Source organism: Belonocnema kinseyi, chromosome 8 (assembly GCF_010883055.1).
Source record: "Belonocnema kinseyi isolate 2016_QV_RU_SX_M_011 chromosome 8, B_treatae_v1, whole genome shotgun sequence".
Classification (NCBI taxonomy): Eukaryota; Metazoa; Arthropoda; class Insecta; order Hymenoptera; family Cynipidae; genus Belonocnema; species Belonocnema kinseyi.
Window position 1 is genome coordinate 55,716,827 of NC_046664.1, and position 8,816 is coordinate 55,725,642.

Consider the following 8,816-nt stretch of genomic DNA (forward strand, 5'->3'; position numbering starts at 1 on the left):
GTGAGAATTCAAATTTCAGAATTTACAATCCGCATGAAGGAATTAAAACAACTTATTACACATATTTTGTGAACTTATTAGAAGGAATCAAATAAAATAAAAATATGACCACTTCTGAGGAATGAAAAATATCTATGTGAGGTGCGTTACCGGTACAATTAAAAGGAATTAAATATATTAAAAACACGTTCTCTTTGGGAGAATAGAAAACTGTGTGGCGGTCGCTATGGAAATAGAAGTGAATAAGTGTAGGAGGTATTTTATTCTTATTGTGGCATTTTAGGCAGATGGAAAAATCGTGCATTCAAAATAATAGAATAATCTTCCCTTTTGCGTTGAAATCTGAAAATATAAATTTTTCTCTATTCTACGCTTATTACCGGGTTGTGTGATATTGTTTTATCTGTCTAGATATAAAGTTTTTATACTGTAAGTATTGTGATTAAAGTTGGAAAATTTATATTTCTGTCAGCGAAACTTCCATATTTTCGTGGTAAAAACAGTTTTTTGTATGCAACAAAGCTGATACCGAAATCAAGAGTATTTTGATCCGCCGGAGTAATTCATCGACGTTTGAGATCATAATGATCTGATTCAGGATCATGTACGAAGTCAAACCAAGATGCCTGATGTTCTTAGATTACTTAAGCTCATATGCAAGTTTTTTATGGTTACTAATCGTGCAGTGTACTTGAAAAGCTAAAGAAAGAACGAAATCTGATATTAGAAAATATCACCTGTTAAGTGTAGTTGTCACTTGCGTGCGGCTTGATACAACTTTTAGGTTATGTCGTTATGACACAGCCGCCAAGAATTGGCGGCCATTTTGTTTATCCTGACTGCAGCAAAATTGATTCTTTTTTTTACTGTGCATCCCTGAAACGAAAATATTTCTCACGTTAAAAATTTTGTAAAGAAAATTTACTATATATTCTTTAGATTCATACACATTTATTAAAATGATATATGCCTTCAGATTTATACATTTGTCGTGGTGCCAATTTATTAACCATTTATTGACACTCTGACTTTTATGTAAAAATTACTTGACGTGACTTGAATTGATGTGGCTTACAGGTAACCATTACTTCGCCCATAAAATTAACATACAGTGGACGAAGATGATTTTCAGCGATTCTTCGAATTATGTAATTATTCTTTATTTTTACAAGCATACGTTTTTTTACTGGTTGAAATAATTCACTTGATAAGTTTTTAACTAAATAACACTGGGACAAAAGAAAAATTTCATAATATTCATTTCGTGGAAGGTTTTTCTGTATACTTCCGATAAATCTCAGGCCTCGGTAAACGCTATACGAATTGAATTCTGTACGAAGAAATTGAAAGAGATTTCAATACCTAGAATATTATTTAGAAAATTTATGAAATGTTTTAAGTTACATTTTTTGTGAAAAAAGATCTTCTCCTTTCGCACCGCTAGGAATCGAACCACAGAACTTCCGATTTCTGGTCAGGCGATTTTCTATTAAGTTACTAGAGAAATGAAGAGAAGAATCCAAAAATGTTATTAAAACAAATTTGGTTATTTACACAGTGATTATTTACCAACTACAATAGACGAAAAACTACTATTAATTTTAGTTTATTCTTTTTGGTAAAAGGCATGAACATGCAACCTAAAAGCAAAAATCACTTTGAAACTCATCTCTAGCCAGTCAAGAATTTATTCACCTCGTACCAAAACAAACTTTTCATAAAAACATGTAAAACATATTTTTTACGAAAATTAAGAGAATCATTCGTCAGACAGTTTTGAAGCTAAGAGTATGAAAAATCAAAAAAGTTACTAAAAGAATAGTGAAAGTAATTTAATTCCTTAAAAAATGATAATATTTTAGCGGAAAAAATCTCCACTGTAATGTCAAAAACAAATTTTCCAATTCAAAAATAGCAAGATGAAAATCTATTTAAACAATTAAAAAGAGACACTTTCAAAATGCTTGACAATTTGAGAAAGAAAGGACTTTAAGGAAAAGATATAAGACGGACTAATATTAATACTGAAGACACAGTTCTTGTCAGATGTTTTGGTTTGGGAAAGATTCACAAAGATGGCTGTCCTTTAAGAATGGTTATTTCTGTTAATACTTAAACTAAATTGTTGTAAACAAATTTTTATTTCATTCTCAAAGACTCTATCACAACTTCTAAATATAATATAAAAAATAGCTGGAAATTTCAAATGTTTCCGAGTATACCCCTTGATTTAGTTGAACAGGCAATTTTAAATAGATGGGATAATAATAATATTATCAAAAAGAATTTGTCAAAGGGATCACTTTTATTATGAAGTCAACTCTTTTTTAATTTGATGGATCTTTTTATAGACAAAAGTTTCGTACTCATATTGATTCAGTCATTTCTCCGATATAAGCAGAAATTGTTATGGAAGATTTGGAGGTTTTTGGTTTTACGAAGATAATTTTTTTGGACATAGAAGTAATTAAAGGTCAGGATGGTAATATTATTACGAATTGGTACAGAAAGAGTACATATTCAGGTAGAATTTTTAATTTCTTTTCTGCTCATCCCTTTCAAAACAAAGTTGCAGTAATCAAAAACTTATTTGAAAGAGCTCTGGGTTTGTCAAAATTTGAATATTGTTAGGAATATCCTTTTTTAAACCATTAACTACATAAGTTAATCGAGAAAAATAATAAAATTATAATTCAACAAATCAAAAGCAGTTAGACAAAGCAATGTATTGTCTGCAGATATTCAGAAGCCATTGAGAGAGTATAGGTTTTTCATACTTTTGTTATTCCATTTTTTGGTCAAATTTCAAAAACTATTGCATTTATGTTGGAACAGTTTAAGATTCATACTATTTTCCATAAATCATTTAAAATGCATTCAATAATAACTTCTTGCAACGATCCTTTGGAAAATTTGAAAAAGCTGGTGTTTTCTACAAGACTACTTGCAAGATTTGTGACATAACTTACGTGGGACAGACTGGCAGACTTTTCAATACTAGGATAGAGGAACACAAAAGTGATGTTCGTTTGGTACGCTGTTATAAGAGTGTTCTTGCCAGACATTCAAATGTATTTATTGATGTTGACCATGATTTTTATTGGCATAATGCTGTAATTTTGCATAGTGAAAGTATTGAGAGAAAGAGAGAATTTACGGAAATTCTCTACAATAAAAAACAAAAGAATTTATCTATTAATTTAAAGACTGATTTGTACAGGTTAAACAAGAGTAATTCTAGTATAATTAATTATATTTAATGATAGATTTAATGCTTTCACGATGATTTATTTTGATAACAAGCTATATTTCGGGTTTCACTCGCATAAAAACTACGAATTTTGCCGACGCTTCGTGAACATTGCAATTCACTTCTTCAGGGCTGACCTGAAACTGAGGTATCAGGTTATGTTGTTGTTATGTATACTCTCTACGATGCCTGCGATTGGCCAGAGCGTCCCACTGTGGGGACTGGTCGGATCTGATTGGCCAATCAAGTCTTTTAATTTAAAACTCCGGGAGGACGGAAAGCCAAATCGTATTAGTAATATATTCATTATCCCTATTGATGTTATTAGGGTGTTTTAAGATTTCGATTGCTTTTCTATGTTTTCTTGGAACGATCTTGTGTGTTTTTGCAATGACTGTTGTTCTGTCAAATAAAATGTTATGTCCTGTTTTGATATGATGTTCAGCTAGTGCTGATTGCGTGAAATGTTTTAGCCTGACTTTACTCTCATGTTCCTTTATATGATGGCTCACCACTCTCCCGATTTTTCCAATATAGACTTTGCCACAGGAACAAGGGATTTTATATACTCCTGGATCACTTAGGGGTGCCTTTTTGGCTTTAGGGTTATTTATTAGTTGCCCTATTTTCGCAGATGGTTTAAATATGGTTTGGATGTTGTGTTTCTTGAGAATTCTTCCTATTTGATCTGTGACACCTTGGATGTAGGGTAGGGTGGTGGTCATTTTTCTCATTCTTTCTTTCGTAGGTGGTTTTGACTTGTTTTTTTGAGCGTATTTTCTTATTACTTTATCAATTTGTTTGTGTAATTATTCTGTATTAGGATTTGTTTAACATTTGTAATTCCTTTTGCAAGTTATTTTCATCTGTTATGGAGACAGCTCTGTACACAAGGGAGTTGATGACAGATTGTTTTTGAGATGGGTGATAGTGGAAGGAGGCATTTAGGTATCTGTTTGTGTGTGTGTGGGTTTTTTGTACACTTCATGTCTTAAGGTGTTATCAGATTTTTTGTAAACTAATACGTCTAAGAAAGGCAATTTCTCGTTTTGTTCTATTACCATGGTGAACTGGATATTAGGATGTAATTGATTGATAAAATCGAGAAACTTATTTAGTTCATCTCGTCCATGTCGCCGGATGACAAAAGTGTCATCAACGTAACGGAAACAAAATTCCGACTTAAGCTTGGCTTGGTTGAAGATTTTAGTTTCTAGATGTTCCATAAAGACATTGGCTATTACAGGTGAAATTGGGGATCCCATTGCTGCCCCTGAGGATTTTTCGTAGAACTGATTATTGAACGAGACGTTAGTATTATTGAGACAGTGTTCTATCAAGTGTATGAGCTCGGAAGAAAAGTTTGTAAAAGATTTAATAATATCAATTGTATCAGAGATTGGTCCTTTCGTAAAGAGAGATACTATGTCGAAACTCACTATGGTCTTGGGGTTGAATGTGAATCTCTTGTATCTTTTTGATAAAGTCAAATAAGTTTTGGGCGTGAGTGATGGAGTTTCCTATAGAAAGATTTAGTTTCGTAGCGAGGAAGCGTGCTAGGTTGTAAGTTGGTGAGTTTATTGCGCTGACGATCGGTCTGAGTGGAATGTTCTCTTTGTGGATTTTTGGGAGCCCGTAAAGTTTTGGAGAGATCGAATTAGTAGGTATCAATTTAGATATTGTTTTCCTGTCAAGTTTAGAGTCTTTGAGAAGGGTTTTTTTCTTACTATTTTTTTTTGTAGGTTCCTTTTTGAGTTTTGTGGATGTATCGTCAGTTAGAAGGTCCATGATTTTGTTGTTATATTCTTCTTTATTCATAATTACTGTTGTGTTTCCTTTGTCTGCGGGTAATATTATAATATCTTTATTCCGATTGAGTTTTTCAACTGCGGTTTTTTCTTGTTTTGTTAAGTTTGAGGAAGGAACTTGAGCTAGGCGTAAAATCTTGGCCGCCCTACGTCGTATGTCATGCGCTTTTTCGGGTGGAAGGGCGCTCTGGCCAATTACAGGCATCGTATAGAGTATGGTATACATAAGAACAGCGTAACCTGATACCTCAGTTTCCCTGAACAAGTGAACTGAAATGTTCACAAAACGTCGGCAAAATTCGTAGTTTTTCACACGAGTGAAACCCGAGATATCTCTTGTTATCAATTATATTTAGCCCTGAGTTTGTTCAGTTCTGAACAATATTTATATTTCTAAAAATGTAATACGAACGGGAAAACTCTTACTCTTTATATTATATTTAAAAGAAGGACGTTTCTATAAGGGGTTTATTACCAGCAAAATTTTCAACCATTTCAATTTCCTTATTTACATTTATTTACGACAAGACCAACTTAGACTCAAGATGATTTTAGAAACTTTTACCGATTTAATTCGTTTAGTAACTCTTAGGTGTCTAATGTTTATGATTGTTATGGTACTCTTAGGATAACCAGACGCTCCTGGGTCTTAAATACCGAGCGTCATCCTCGTGGGGTTTCCCCGGGGATTTTTCACTTCGCCTTTTTTCGACGGCGATCGGAAATAAAGGGTCGCTTCCACGCGGGAACCGATACAGGCATCCGGAAATCCCCGAAGGCAACCGAATGCGGCTTCATGTCAAATTTACGTGGTCAAGGGACATTGGGTTCGTTTCATTGTATAGCCAGATTTTCATTATCTCTCCTCAACAGAACATCTCTCTCACAGGTGACCGATGCAGCTCGTTGCATCGAGTCAGCAGAGCCGTATAAAAATGTAAACTTTTGTGTAAATAGTCCTCCATTCCAAGTAATTCGAAGACAGTCTACTCGCGAAATAAACTTTATATATTTTTCATTTTTAAATTTGTGCCGATTCTTTTATGAATCCCAAAAATTAGAATTGACACCCAATATTTTGGTCCTTCAAGCCGGATCCCGAGGATTCTTTTTTTGCCTTTTTCCGCCTGCTATCAGAAATAAAGGTTCGCTTCCACGCGGGAACCGATACAGGCATCTGGAAATATCCGAAGGCAACCGAATGCGGCTTTGTGCTAAATTTACATGGCCAAGGGACATTGGGTCCGTTGCATTGTATTGCAGATTTTCATTATCTCTCCTGGAGAGAACATCTCTCTCTCAGCTGACCGATGCAGCTCGTTGCATCAAGTCAGCACAACCGCATAAAATGTAACCTTTTAGTGTAAATAGTCCTTCATTCCAAATAATATAAATACAGTCCACTTCTCAAATAAACTTTTTATATTTTTCATTTTTAAATTTGTGCCGATTCTTTTATCAATCCCAAAAATTAGAATTGACACCCAACAGAGTTTTCATACAATTTTAAATTTTCTTTTACTTTCTCTAGTTCTGATGTACTTATGATGGATTTTTCAGGTGTATTTATAACCGGTTTACCTTTTAACCCTCCCTGGATATTTCCGATATGCTTATGATCGGTTTTCATTCCAAACCTCATTTGATTTTCGGATGTCAGGAAGAGAGCATTGTGGTGATAATGCTGTTTCTGTATATTTGGGTATTTTTTACATTATTTATTTATTTTTGTTTGCCTTGATAAGGGAGCTGTATGCGTGCCGAAACGTTGGTGTTTAATTTTTACAGGCGTTTCTTTGTTGTGATTTGATAATATTTAAAAATAAAAAAGGCGAAGGAAATAAAAAAGAGAAGGAAGAGGATTTGTTTGGTTGCCTTCTCATTTTTCTGTTCTCTTTTTTATATTTGTGCAAGGAAAAAATTATTTTATTTTATTTTTCAGGAGAAAAAAGTGTTTTTCTTCAGTTTCTTTTTCTAATTTTAATAAGAACATTTTATGGTGGTTGTCCAAATTTGGTCGATAGATTCTTAATTTTATCTGAGGGAATTCGGTTTATTAATTTGATTATTGGACGTTAAATAGTATTTTAAATTTGATTTTAATCTCATTTAAATTTCTTTAATTTTAACTTATTCTTCTTTTGAATTTATTTTTCGATTATTTTGTAATTATTTATTATCGTGCATCGGGTTAACTATGTGTCAGGAATATTGTCTTATGAGAAGCAACTAAAATTCTAATTAACTCTTTTTTAATCCAAGCAAATCCATGTATTTACTTCAATTCTTATCTTACTTAGTTTAATTACTAAATTTATAATTTTAAATAAAACAGATGAATTTTTAACCGAAGACTTTAATTTTTATCCAAAAGAACTACTTTTTAACAAAACACATGAATTTTCAAACAAATGCTTGAAATGTACCTTAATTCAATTAAAAAGAAGACAACAGTGGAAAATTCAAAAAAAAATAACGTAAAATTCCAGCAGTAATCAAACAGAATATTATTTAAACGAATAATAAACATTTAAACAATTATTTATGTTAAATTGAGTATAAAATTACCTCACTCTAATTGAAAAATGGACAAAAAGGGGAAAATATCAGAAAAAACCCAACTTTCTACCATTATTCTACGAGAAAATTGGTATAAATAATAGCAAATTGCCTAGAAAATTTAATAAAAATTACGCAATTAACTAAATTAAAATAATTCATTAAAAGAGCAAAACAATTTCATTAATAACCAAATAATTGAACTTCCAAGCCAAAAATAAATAAATTTTAACAAAACAGTTGAACTTCTAACCAAAGAGTTAAATTTTTAATAAGAAATGATGATTTTTCAACAAAACTCTTGAATTTCCAATAGAAAAAATTGTTTGAAAAAACTAGGTGATTTTTTCACTAAAAGGCTGCACCTAGAAAGATGAATTTTCAACGAAAAATATTAATTTTATCGCAAAAGACAAATTTTTAACAAATTACATGAATTTTCAACTATAGAGTTAAAATTTCAATTGATTATGATAAGGTTTCAACCAACAGTGGAATAATTAAATCGTTTTAGCAATCGTGTTAACAATAATAATTGTTTAAACAAGTTATTATTATTATTGATATTCTCTCAGAATAATGCTAGCAAATTGCAGTTTTTAAAGAAAAATTTCACTTTTGGTCCAATTTTCAATTAAAATAAGATAATTAATTAATTATAGTCAAAAAAGTGAATTTGTAATAATTGCTTTAACTATTTATTATCATTGTTAATAATATTCTCTTGGCTTAATGGTAGAATGTTGCAGTTTTTTCTAAAATTGGTAACTCATTGTCGTTTTTCATTAAGAGTAACTCAATAATTAATTAGATTAGTAATAAGTAATAATTAATTAAATTAACAAAAAGTTGCTTATACAATTTAATATTCTTTAAAAATATCTTCTCTTATATAAGTGCTAGAAAGTTTAGGTTTTTTATCAAATCTTTAACTTTACTTCGCCTTTTTAGTTATAAATAAATAATAAGTCAACCTCAAAAGAAATATTTTTTAAATACTATTGTTTCTTTAAGTGAATTATTATCGCTTTTTCCAAGTTGAAAAAAAATCATCTAACTTACACAAGAGACAAAACCAAAGAATGGAATATTTAGGATTATGTGGAAGGACTAGGTGTTTAAATGAATGGTAAATTTTTTTTTTAATTACAATAAGAATTTTATTGCAAAGTGTAAAAGAAAAATTTGAAATTGCAAAT